General features: G+C 44.3%; 1 long non-coding RNA gene across 1 annotated transcript in view; it reads left to right on the top strand.

Annotated features, from left to right (window-relative positions):
- LOC122459090 overlaps window positions 1-10,807 on the top strand; it is a 46,557-nt gene extending 35,750 nt beyond the window's left edge. Inside the window, exon 3 of the long non-coding RNA XR_006279557.1 lies at window positions 10,358-10,807. This is a non-coding gene — a long non-coding RNA (uncharacterized LOC122459090). The remainder of the gene's footprint in view (window positions 1-10,357) is intronic.
- Window positions 10,808-12,162: the final 1,355 nt, after the last annotated feature.

Raw genomic sequence — 12,162 nt, 5'->3', positions numbered from 1 at the left:
GCTTTGTCAGCATAAGAGGAATAGAAATTGTGACTATTCAGGCTTGTCTGCTATTTCATACCAAGGGTTCAGTTATGCCACTCTGCTCCAGAGCTAGGCTATGAGAAGGGTCGGGTGACCAGACAGCAAGGGTGAAAAATCGGGAGTGGGTGGGGGGTAATAGTCAGGGCCTTTTCTTATATAAGTGCCTATCAGGACTGTCCCTATAGAATCGGGACATCTGGTCACCCTAGAGGAGGGCGAAGAAGCCTCCTGCCCAAGTATTGCTGGCTGGAGGTGTTACTCCTGGTGGTAGAGAAGCAGAAGTAGCACCTCTAGCCCTAAGTGCTCTCAGCAGTAAGGTGTGCTCCCACAGCTTCACAGTTGGAAAAGAGCGAGTGCTTTCTCTCCCCAGGGCAGACCTTTAGCCAACTTTCTAATATGGTAGATCTTGACCTTTTCTATACTGCTGTCCCCCGAGCTAGCTGGGATCCCCACCACTTACCAACAGAGGGTGTTCAGAGCCCCCTGATATCTGAAATTCCTTTTGTGACATCCGATAAAGTGAGCTGTAGCTCATGAAAGCTTATGCTCAAATAAATTTGTTAGTCTCTAAGGTGCCACAAGTTCTCCTTTCCTTTTGTGACAGTGACCACTGCTTTCAGTGCTCATAGAGTTCAGGCAGGTACATTCCAGCTGCCACCAGGGCAGGGCTGTTGAAGGGGCTCTCCACATCCTCTCCCCCAGTGGGCATCAATAACTTGGCTAGAATCACTCCCTTCTCTCAAAGGAAAAGTCTGATGTGATAACCTGTGGCACTTCCTAGCCCATGCAAACCTTTTTTTTTTTCATGCTTTGCAGAGACTCTGGTCTCCAGGGTTCTGAAAAGCCTAAGGCAAAACTAAGCATATACAAGGCACCTTGGTGATGACAGATAATTGTGTTAGGGACTTGTACTTTTTCAGTGGTGTGTGAGTGCAGGTCCTCAAGAAGCAGAACTCACCAGGCCTGTACCATGGATAGCTCACCAAACTCACTGCCATGCCAGGGTAGGATAGGGCTAGAGAGCTTCAGTAACAGGGTTACTGACTCCTGATTAGCTTCCTAGTTTCATTTACTAGTTCCATCAGCTGCGGCTGCAATGCATCTGATTAGTGACTTGTAACGTGTTGCTCATTGAGCGGAGGCTAAAACCTCTAATACATGCGAGCATAATGAGCACAAATGGTAGAGGGCTGTGGGGATTTTGGAGCAGAAAGTCACCCTAGGGGGAGTGCTATCTCTGATGCCATATGTACATGTTCTGATGACTTTGTCTGGCTGTATAAAGCCCTGAATGTGCAGCTTTGTCCAATCCAGCTTTGAAATGTCCCAAGCGATGTGGCTTTCACCACTTCCCTTGGGAGTGCATTTCACAGTATAATAGATCTCACTGTGAGGTCTCATTGCATTGCTCCTAATCATAGTCACTCTGACCCCAGGTCTAAATTCTCTTGCTCCTTGGTTTTTATCCTCCGTTTGGGAAGGGAAGGCAAAAACTGTTTCAGTAAGTGAAACACCAAAGCATCAAGCATTGGTCACACTCTTCTATAGGGCTGCCCTCAGGAACTGAGGGATTCATGTGACTCCTTACAGAAGAGTAATGGGATGTGATTGAGTGAGGATGAGTCACATCCACATGAGTGCAAGACAAAGATGTCGACATCCTGGCTTTGAAATCCCTCAATAAGTGTCTTTGTCATTCCTCCTCCCAATAACACGGTCTCTTGTGCTAATAACTGCTTCTGGACCTGCACATGATGTTCCGACTTTCATCTTCTCCCATTGCTATCAACACTCCCCAGACACACAGAATTCATTCAGTGCATTCAGTGCTGTGCACAAAGGCTATCTACAGCCAGACCATCTCAAGCTCTGCTGTCACAAGATATGCTGGGTCACCAAGGGTACCTCAAACTCTAGCTCAAGCAGGAACATTGACAGTTATTTTTAGCACCATAGCACAAGTCTGAATCTATAGACCCAGGCTCTGAGACTTGCTGCTGTGTGGTTTTCTGGCTTGCTGGGTAGACATTGTCCTAGATATCAATACAAACTAAACCCCTGGATCTGAACATCTGAATGTTATGGAAGTTCAGATCCAAACTCTAAAGTTTTGGCCAAGTTCTGTGGACACTGAGATTCTACAACACTAGAGTCAATATAGACAGATCTCTGGTCTGTGCTTGAATGGGAGGCCACCAAAGAATGCCAGGTTGCTATAGGAAACAGTGTTCATTCAATAGGTAGCACTCTTACCTCTGGATCAAAACAAGACCAATGCCCCGTCCTGTTGGAAATGTCATCCTTTAGATGAGAGGTAAAACTGAAGTCCTGACAATTTGTGGTAATGAAAGATGCACTTTCTCAACAGGAAGGATAATCATGTTGGTAGCCTGATTCCAACTGGGATAATTCTATCCTGCCTCCGTACATGCCCCCTGTGATTTAATTTGGACGCAGTGTTCTTCTTAATTTGTGTCCTAAATGGTTTGTACTACCAAGTAGTTAAACACTATGGCCTGTGCTTTTTGGAGGGGTAGGTCACAAGGTCAATCCTCTCTGGTGTCTATGAGGTTTATGCACTTGCAGAATGAGAAATAGTTGATGAGCATCAAATCCACGTAGTTTTAAGGTGCGGATTAGAAGTAGATGATAGATAGGTAGTCTGTAGCAGCCATGGAATTGCTAGAGCAACTGACTATGTTTAGCCTGGAGGAAAAATTCACTGAGGGGTGTGCATGCGTGTGTGCTGGGATGTCGTCTTACAATGTATAATTGCCTAAAGGGATATCACAAACCAAGATTTGGTAAGAGACCTTCTCAGACCCCAGGACTATGGACCTGCAAGTGTGAATGACTGGGAGTTAGCGTTTGTTTTTTAAACAGTCACACACATCTGCTCCCTTGAGTCACATCTGCTCAACTCTAATACAGTAACAAGAGGTGAGACAAAATGCTAGAAAATATACTGCAGGGAACAACATTGCTCTGGCAGGAAGGTGAAACTTCCACTCCCTCACTAACAATGTAAAGGTTTGACTCCTGCTAGCCCTACAGGGCCAATGTGGCTGTGGGAGGGGGAGATGAACTCTCTCCTGCCTCGCACATCACCCAAGTGTGAGCTGAGTTCAAGTTACCCAGTTGCACTTGTAGGTAGAGCTGGTCGAGTCCTCTATAGTTAAGATTGCCTCACACTTCCCATTAGCAGACATGGTTTTCCCTTTGCCACAGGCTAATTGTTTTTTTTTTTCTTTTACATTTCGGTGAAGATGGTTCAGACATTTCCCAGAATGAAGTTAGGGGAAAATATAGATTTAAAAAATTCTTGCAACTGTTTTGCTGAAGCTCTAGTACCTCCATGCTTTGAGCAGGGACTTTAAATTTGGCAGAGGATTCACCCAGCTGTTCAGTCTGTGCCTGCTCCTAACAGAATTCCTATGTTATGTTGGAAAAGTTACCTAAACCAAACTTTTCCCTGGGTGGAGCGGCACGACCAATGTGTTTCTCATTTTTCTGGTGCCCAACCTGAGACACTCGGGCCTGATCTGCAGAAAGGCTGAGCACTTGCATATGCAACTGAAGCCAGTGGGAGCTGGGCTTTGAAAATGCTAAATATCTGGAAAAATCAGGCAGTAGGTGTCTCAAATTGGGCACCCAACATTAATGGATATTTTTGATCTCAATCTTTCTTTGCCTCAGTTTCCCATGGAAAAATGGGGATGATAATAATACCACTTTACTTTTTCACCAGCCCATTTAATCATTAGTAATTAAAGAGGCACAAAAACTTTTCAGATCCCAGGCTGGGTTTTCAGGACAGGCAGTTAGAAAAAACACTTTCTGATTTGCAAACTGAACACAGCATATCTGCAAACATCTGGGAAAATTAATCTGGAACTCCACAGACTCACTTTTCAGACAATAAGTGCAATTTAAGGTTCAGATTAATTACAAGGAAGGCCTTCTTTTCCCAGAGAGGCATTGAAATGACCTTCTGAAATGAGCAATGAAAGATGTCTATGGATGAATTCAAGAAAAGGATTAAGGTTCATTTAACTCATAACGGACCTGAGCAATCACTGATGAAATAAGATGCACCTGCTAGAGGTGCTAGTGGGGGCTGGATGGCTTTACTCCATCCTTAATAGTTCTAGATCTTTTCAGCCCACTTCCACTCTTCAACCGAGCATGTAGACACCAGAACTGGATGTAATATTCCAGTATCAATCTCACCAATACACTATAAACAGAGGTAAAATAACTCATTACTCCTGTTTATATATCCACAGATGTCATTAGCTCTTTTTGCTGCAACATCATACAGGGAGCTCATGTTCAATTGCTTGTCCAGTATAGGATCCTCTATGACCCCTACATCCTTTTCAGAGTCACTGTTTTCCAGGACACAGTCTCCCATTCTGTAGGCATAGTCTGCATTCCTTATTCCTAGATGAACTTTGCATTTCCCCATATAAAATGCATTTTGTTTGAATGGGCCCAGTTTACACAAGTGATCCAGATCGTTTTGTGTGACTGCCCCATCCTCATAGTTTATCATGCTGACAGGCGTTGTGTCATCCACAAACTTTATCAGCAGTGATTTTATATTTACCTCCAGATAACTATGAAAATGTTGTGTAATTTTGGGGCATGTATGGATCCTGCTGGTGGTGCCCAAGGTGAGAGCTGGTCTAAGAAGCCGTTCTAGAAAGGCCCCAAGGATGAGGATTCCCCCAACATAGAGGTGGTGCCTTCAGGAAGTATTCCCTGCCTGACCCCTCTGCCACCAGTCGCCTTGCCCCAGAGATGATTTGTTTAGCCTCAGTCAGTTTGTAATTATGTGCAGTGATAAATAGTAAGAGACAGGAGTTCGTCACAGACTAATCAGCCAAAATTAACCTCATTTTCTTCTTAGGCTAATGAGCTTAGAGGATAAATTCTCCTTTCGTAGAGTTTGCTGCTGGCTGCCTCATCAATTATCAAAACCATCCCTCCCCTTTGAGTGTCAGGCCTGATTGCAGCTAAATAAGGCTCAGAGCTACCTTAACAGACTTTCCACCAGCCTACTGTAAATCTTCATCTGCTTGGATTCCCCTACTCCCCCTCCCATTGCTATCTTCCCCTGGATAGACTCTGTCTTCTCACTCCCATCTCACCCCATCAGCTGTACTCAAGGCTGCTGCTTGCTACTCTGTCTCCCTGCTCCATTTAGTCTTCCTGTGACCACAAGGCCTGGATCAAAAGGTTCCTGCCTAATCACCTCTGCTGACTCTCCAGCTATATACTGCATCTTAAAATAGGCCTCTCCAGTGCTGCCTATAACCAGTGAGTTACCAAGTAGATCCCTCCACACTGGCTCTTGCTGGGCATGAAGGAAATGTGCAGAGATATACATGTGTTCCATGAGACTTCTAATATGTTCATAAACATGGCAGGAACCCAGGATATTAAACCCAGGCATGAATGTCCTTAAGTTACTGTCCAGAGCCAGCCCTGCATTCACAAATTGTTTCACGTGTCACTGAGATGCAGCTGCCTCTGGGTGGAAACCTGGCAGCTGTTCACAATGCATTAACATGCAGCCATGTTTATAAACAGGAATAAGGAAGGGTGGTCTTGCGGTTAAGGCCTTGGACTGGAATTCAAGTGATCTAGGTCTGGTTCCTGACTCTGCTACCAACTTCCTGTGTAATTTAAGCAAATTGCCCTAATCCATGCTTTAGTTTCCCTTTCTGTAAAATAGGGGTAATAATCTGGTTTGACTTTTGGACTGCAAACTCTTCAGGGCAGGGATTAACTCTTGTGGCTATGTGCACAATACATAGCACAATAGGCTGGCCCCAATCTCAGGAATTACTGTAATACAAACAGCAGTTTAGACAATAAGTGCCACTGGGGCTTTCCTTATTCACTGTCCCTTCCCCACTCTATTCATGTAATGTTTCCAGTCTCTGCTAGTTGTACCTAGTGAGACAGTTGTACAGAATAAGCACAAGCACGGAAGTCATACCTCCTATTATGTTGTCTAATTATCTTGCACTGAAGCATTGTGCTATCTGAGCGCCTTGCAGAGTTATGTGAACCCAGCTGGGCAGGCTAAACATAGATTCTGTTGCTGATTCTTATACAGCCTTTCCAAGAATAGGCAGGGATTTTTGGTGGCTCTTTGAGGGAGGGAGCAGGGATTGCTCTTTAAAGGGGGGAGGCCATGGCAAACAGCTGGGTATTTCCTTCCATTATGAAAACCATAAGGTTTAAGGTCTGTCTTGACTCATGTGAAAAGGAGTTGCACGGGCTGTGGGCTATTCTCTGCAAGTTCAGTCCCCTACTTGTCTCATTCTAGTCCTTGGTAGGTCCATTGTTGCTTAGTAAAGCAACCACTGTTGTAGATCTTAGTCCTGGAGGGAAATGTGTTTAGCCCAGGCACTGTCTACACCAGGGATGATATTTTTTTTTCAAAATGTTCCCACGGTGTCCAACAGTAGAAGACATCCTGGTGTCTACTGATACCTCACTTAGAAGGGTATCATTTAGGCTTGTGTAAAATAGTGTCAACAGCGAGGGGCCTTCTACTTTAGGGGACTAATGTTGCAAATGTAAGCTATGCCTATTTGGTGTGGAATCCTTTCTCCCTCTAATGGTGGATAGGCCAACTAGAGATGGATGAGCCTGCTACATAAGAGAGTTTGTTCTTTTAGCTCAGGTAGCAGAGGCTCATCCATTATGATCCAGGGGTCTCAGGTTCAATCCCCACTGCTGATGACCCTGCCCCCACCCTCCTGGGGCATCAGTGTTACATTAACACTAGTGGAGGTGCTAGCAACACTAGGACATTTTAAATTTCCCCAGTGTAGATGGGGTCAGAGCTAATATAAGCCTAACCCACTGAAGGCTTTGAAAATCAAGGCCTCCCAAATTTTGTTTCATTTCGTATCAAATAGTGCACCAGCATAGTGATCAGAGCTCTAGAGGGATGGCAAACTGCGTTGCTGAGCAGCTGTGTGCTGTACCAGCTGGAGTTGTTTTCAGTGCCTGGAGTTCCATTCCCAGGTAGGCTTTGTTTTGTGGATAACTGTGGTGAAGCCACAGGTGATAAAGGTGAGAAAATACTATTTTAGCAGCTGTTGTTAGTTGAGTGTCCAGTATCAATGAGGAGTCCAGGAAGATCCTGAGGCAGCAGGAAATGCTGGTGATCCCAAATTCTATGGTGTAGAGTTCATGCTCTTTGGAAACACTGTGACAGAATGAATCAATTTTTGGCTGAATCAGCCTGGCCCTAGGGTGTGTTTGTGGACTCCACCTTGGCTGATTATGGCCCAGTCAGGCTGAGTCAGCAATAGCAAAAAAAAAAATCCTTGATCTCACCACCATTATGCAATGTGTTTGGAAACTGTCCATTGCTGATGTCAACATCACTTGAAAGTAAATGAGAAAGAGAGAGGGCTAAACTGCTGGGATCTTCACTGCTGTTCAGCAAACTTGATTACCTTTGCCCATTTTGACACAGGAGAACCAGTATGCTCCGTTTGGCAGTACCTGATGCTTTCCCTGATGATCTGAAACCTGGAGTACTGTGAAGAGTTCAGTTGTGCTTTGTGGTCTTGGTAAAGATAAAGCTGCTTTTCCCCACAGAAGAGTTCAGAAGGCTACTGAGAGCCCAGTAAAACTCCGACACAGAAATACTTATCTAATGAAGCTATTGTTGCAGAAATCCTGAAGGTGATCCTAGATTCTAAGAGACAAAATTATCTTAAAGTCCAAGTTGTGACTTTTTAAAATCACTTTTCTTGGGTGTAGAGGCCAAAATTTTCTAAAGTGGCCTCTGACAGGAATGCTTATATCTTTGGGTGCTCAACTTGAGACACCTTGACCTTTATTTTTAAAGGTGCTGAGCACCCACAACTCCAGATGAAGTCAACAGGAGCGGTGGGTGTTTAGACACATAGAGCCAGATTTTTCAGAGGGGCTGAAGTTGAAGTTACACCACCATAAAATGGAAGTGATGCAGCAGTTAATTCAGAATTGCTGAATTCAGAATTGTCTGTTCCAGATTTGATTCACTTTCAGGCACTGGGTCTGTTGCTCTGGCAGTGTAAAGAGTCCTTAGTGTAAATGAGAACTGGGCCTTCTGTTTTCTATTGTGAAGCAGAACATGTTGAAATAGCCTTGGTGCATTCATTGTGTGCTTTCCCAATATTAAGTAGTGGTCACATCTTACACAGTTAAGTGTGGTGGCATCAAATTGACCTATTGTCAATCTCTGCCAAATGGCCAAAGTCTGAATAGCAAACTTGAAGGGTGACATCAACAATATTCAAAACAAAATGGCTAGTTTTGAAATTCTTTTACAAAGTCAAACTTGGCCATGGTTTATCCCGAAGATCTGCTAAGGTGCATGACCTGGGCCTGGGTTCAGGTGATACTGGGAAGATTTAAATCTTCTACAAACTCTAACACTTCTGAGGAACCATTTACAACAGGGTAGTGACCCCTAACATGGTTGAAACACTTTGGTGCTGCAGCATAGACTAGCTGAATCCCTTGCTAGAGCCTGGAGGCTGGCTTTCTGGAGGGGCTGAATGGCGACAGCTCTCACTGACTCATTTGGAGTTGGGGGTGCTCAGCAGTTCTGAAAACCAGACCATCATTATGTCTTTGTTGGGGGGGGGAGTGGGTGTGTGGGTGAATAGGGGGAGCTTAACAGGTCTATACCCCTGTTTAGTGAAACTCTCAAACTGGCACTTCAAGTGTGAACTATGGTTTTAACCATATCAATGGATTAGTGTTGTAACCAGCCCGCAAACAAGCAAGACTTGCAGCAGAGATGGGGATCACGGTGTTTTTCACTGAAATTGCAGGAAACTTGCAGTTGAGTGTTGTTTTGATTCAAAACCAGATAAAACTTCAGTTCTAACTGGGGCTTGCTTTGAGTTAGGCCTAAACCAAAATGTAAGAGGTGAGAACCCATATGGATCAGGAATGACATTTGGGCAAATCCCTGCTAAATGATTGTTGGAGATTCCCCAGGCTCTGTGAACTGACCTCTCAACCCCAGAGGTGACGTGCAATGCCAGGAATGTACTTATGTGGAAGTCCTTACTCCTGCTGCCATCTAATGCCTCATCTGTGACTAAACAGGGTGCTCTGCTAGATGCTTTTTGCCTGCAGTTTAATGGGAGAAAAATCAATAATTCCCTAAAAGAAATGCTTTTTAAAAAATGCAGCATGTGGGTTTTCTAACAAACATAGCTAAAAATCGTGGCACTTGCTATTTGTCTCCCCCTGGGGTATATATATTGAAGGTAAAAATGTTACATTTTAAAAATTAAGGAGTTCCCCTACTTGAGTTTCTTATTTGGATTTGAAGTATCACCCAAAATGCGCTAGGCACTTTCCAAGCACAGAGGAAGAACTTGTTTCTGTCCTGAGAAGCATACAATCTATCCCTGGAAATAAACACAACTCAAGCAAATCTGAACTAAACTGATTATTTTTCTATTGCTTTTCTAGGGATCACTAATGCTTCCAAACAGTGAGCAATCACAATAGTTCAAATCACAGGTTTCAGAGTAGCAGCCGTGTTAGTCTGTATTCGCAAAAAGAAAAGGAGTACTTGTGGCACCTTAGAGACTAACAAATTTATTAGAGCATAAGCTTTCGTGGTGAGCTGTAGCTCACGAAAGCTTATGCTCTAATAAATTTGTTAGTCTCTAAGGTGCCACAAGTACTCCTTTTCTTTTTGCGAATAGTTCAGATGACCTTGCTGCGTAGCTAGGCAGAATTACCTTTGCAATAACCTAGTCTGGTACCGAAAATACCAAGGAGTTTTGCTTCTGATGGTTCATGGTACAGATTGTTGAATTTGGTCGGACAGATCTCAGTTCATAGTGATCACCTCCCTCTACAGAGCAGATCTCACTTTCCCAAAGCGTGTGTGTGCGTGCGAGCATCCTTTGGTGTGTTTGCCCCAGGCTTACATTGTTCACTGAGGCTTTCAGTTGCAAGGGTCAGATTGTTGTTTCTTTGTTTTCAACAGCAGGAACAAATTTGACCCTTTCAAGTGCTCCCTGGGTAGCAGGTAAAGAATGTTTATGGGAGCACGTTAGAGCTGATTGACCTCGCCTGGGAGAATCCCCTCTGTCCTTGCAAGATGCTGATCTTTTATCTCTGCCTGTAACAGGCACTTGCCTTCGAGGCCTTTCACAACTGTGCTGCTCCCTACATATCTGTTCCAGTCTCTTACCACGTTGCCCCTCTTGTCCTGTCTGCTTGGCCAATGGTGCCAGCCTTAGCTACCTGATTCTCCAACAATAATTTCTTGCTTCCCCTTACACAGTCACTGGACTAGACGACAAGGCTCTCCTCCCCAATCTCCACCACTGCTGTGTGCTTATGTAGTTAATGGAAGGGGAAGCACAGCCATCTCCATGAGGAACTTATTTCTCCTGGAGCTCCACCTCCTTCTATCTCCTCGCTAGCTGAAGAAATGAGGACTCACGATGCAAAAGAATCTGAAGAGGGAGCTGGGCTGGCACCTGGCTGTGCTGGTGCTGCCAGCCTTTCTTACCTGTGGATGGAGGAGCAACAGATCTTGCTTAATGAAAAAAGAAGAGGTGTCCCAGCTGGGAGTCTCCTAGCCACCTTTTCAGGAAGCTATCCCATCCCCCACTTCTGCTGTCTCCCTACCCCTGCCAGTGGGAGAGGGGACAGAAACCTCCCACTCATCCCTGCCCCTCCAAACCAAATGAAACATGCATTTTGCATAAAATCTCTCTTTTGAAATGTCTTTACATCTTCTTGACTGCAGGAAATTGTTTGGGGCACTTCAGAAATTTCCACAGAAGTTCATGGATCCACAGAAGATGCCCCTTTGTGTGTATTTTCACATCAGTTCGGGTTCTCCATTCTGGGAGAAATGGAAGTGGGAAGGGCCAGGGCTGAGCTACTGCGTGCACACAATTGTTTTCCTACCGACAGGCACTTTTATGGCTATGACCTCACTTCTGGTGCATTGCTTCTCATCCCTCATTCTCTTCCACAGGCTGTGCCCTGTCCCCACAAGATGATGTAATGCTGCATTAGCACATCAAAACCTATGACAACAGCCAACAAAATTGGTAACCTCTCCTGAGCTACTTCAGTCACTGGCTGCCTACAAGAAATTAGCCAGCTAATAATGACTGATTGTCACAGGCAAAACAAAAACAACCCCTGGCTGCCCTCCTCTCCCAGTGTTATTCAGTGATTCAGTACCATCCTGTTGCGCATGTTCTTAGCAAATGTAGCCACATAAGTTTGTTCCTGTTAAATCTGTCCTCCTTTCTCCTCCTTTGTCTCACTCGTTCAATTTTATCTTCAATTAGATAGTGAGATCTTTGGGGCGGGAGTCGTATTTTACTTTGTATTTGTACAACACTTAACACAATGGGGCCTCGATCCCAGTATAGGGCTGTTGGGAAGTGTCACAATTATAAATAGTAGTCATTAATAATAATTCAGTGGCCATTAATATCCCAAATCATTGCTTAAACTAAAAGGGTGGGGCATGGCTTTTGGCCCAAACTGTGGGGTGTTGCAGAATGATTCATTACCTTATTTTGGCAAATGTATTTTCATCTGTTAACTGAACTCTGATTTTGAGCACTCTGTGTGGTTCTCATGGCTGGGGGAATTTCCTGCCCTTTATCTGCTTGTTTTCTTCCAAACTGGGTTAAAATCAGTACACTTAAATAAAACAAAAAGAAAAGGAGGACTTGGGGCACCTTAGAGACTAACAAATTTATTTGAGCATAAGCTTTCGTGAGCTACAGCTCACTTCATCGATGAATGCATCCGATGAAGTGAGCTGTAGCTCACGAAAGCTTATGCTCAAATAAATTTGTTAGTCTCTAAGGTGCCACAAGTCCTCCTGTTCATTTTGCGAATACAGACTAACGTGCCTGCTACTCTGAAACCTTAAATAAAACAATTGGGCTGTGTGTACCTCCTGCTGTGTTGTGGCAGGAATTGAAGATGAGTGACCAAAGATTAGTTAAGTCATTTTCTTCTAAAGTAAATTTACTGTTGACAGCCACAGAGACTGAATTTCTGTACTTAATCACAGCATGCAAAGCTGCAGGACTAGCAGCCCCAAGCCCATGC

The sequence above is a fragment of the Dermochelys coriacea genome, chromosome 1 (assembly GCF_009764565.3).
Source record: "Dermochelys coriacea isolate rDerCor1 chromosome 1, rDerCor1.pri.v4, whole genome shotgun sequence".
Lineage (NCBI taxonomy): Eukaryota > Metazoa > Chordata > Testudines > Dermochelyidae > Dermochelys > Dermochelys coriacea.
The sequence above is the reverse complement of the archived record's forward strand: the minus strand, read 5'-3'. Positions and strand labels throughout refer to the sequence as shown.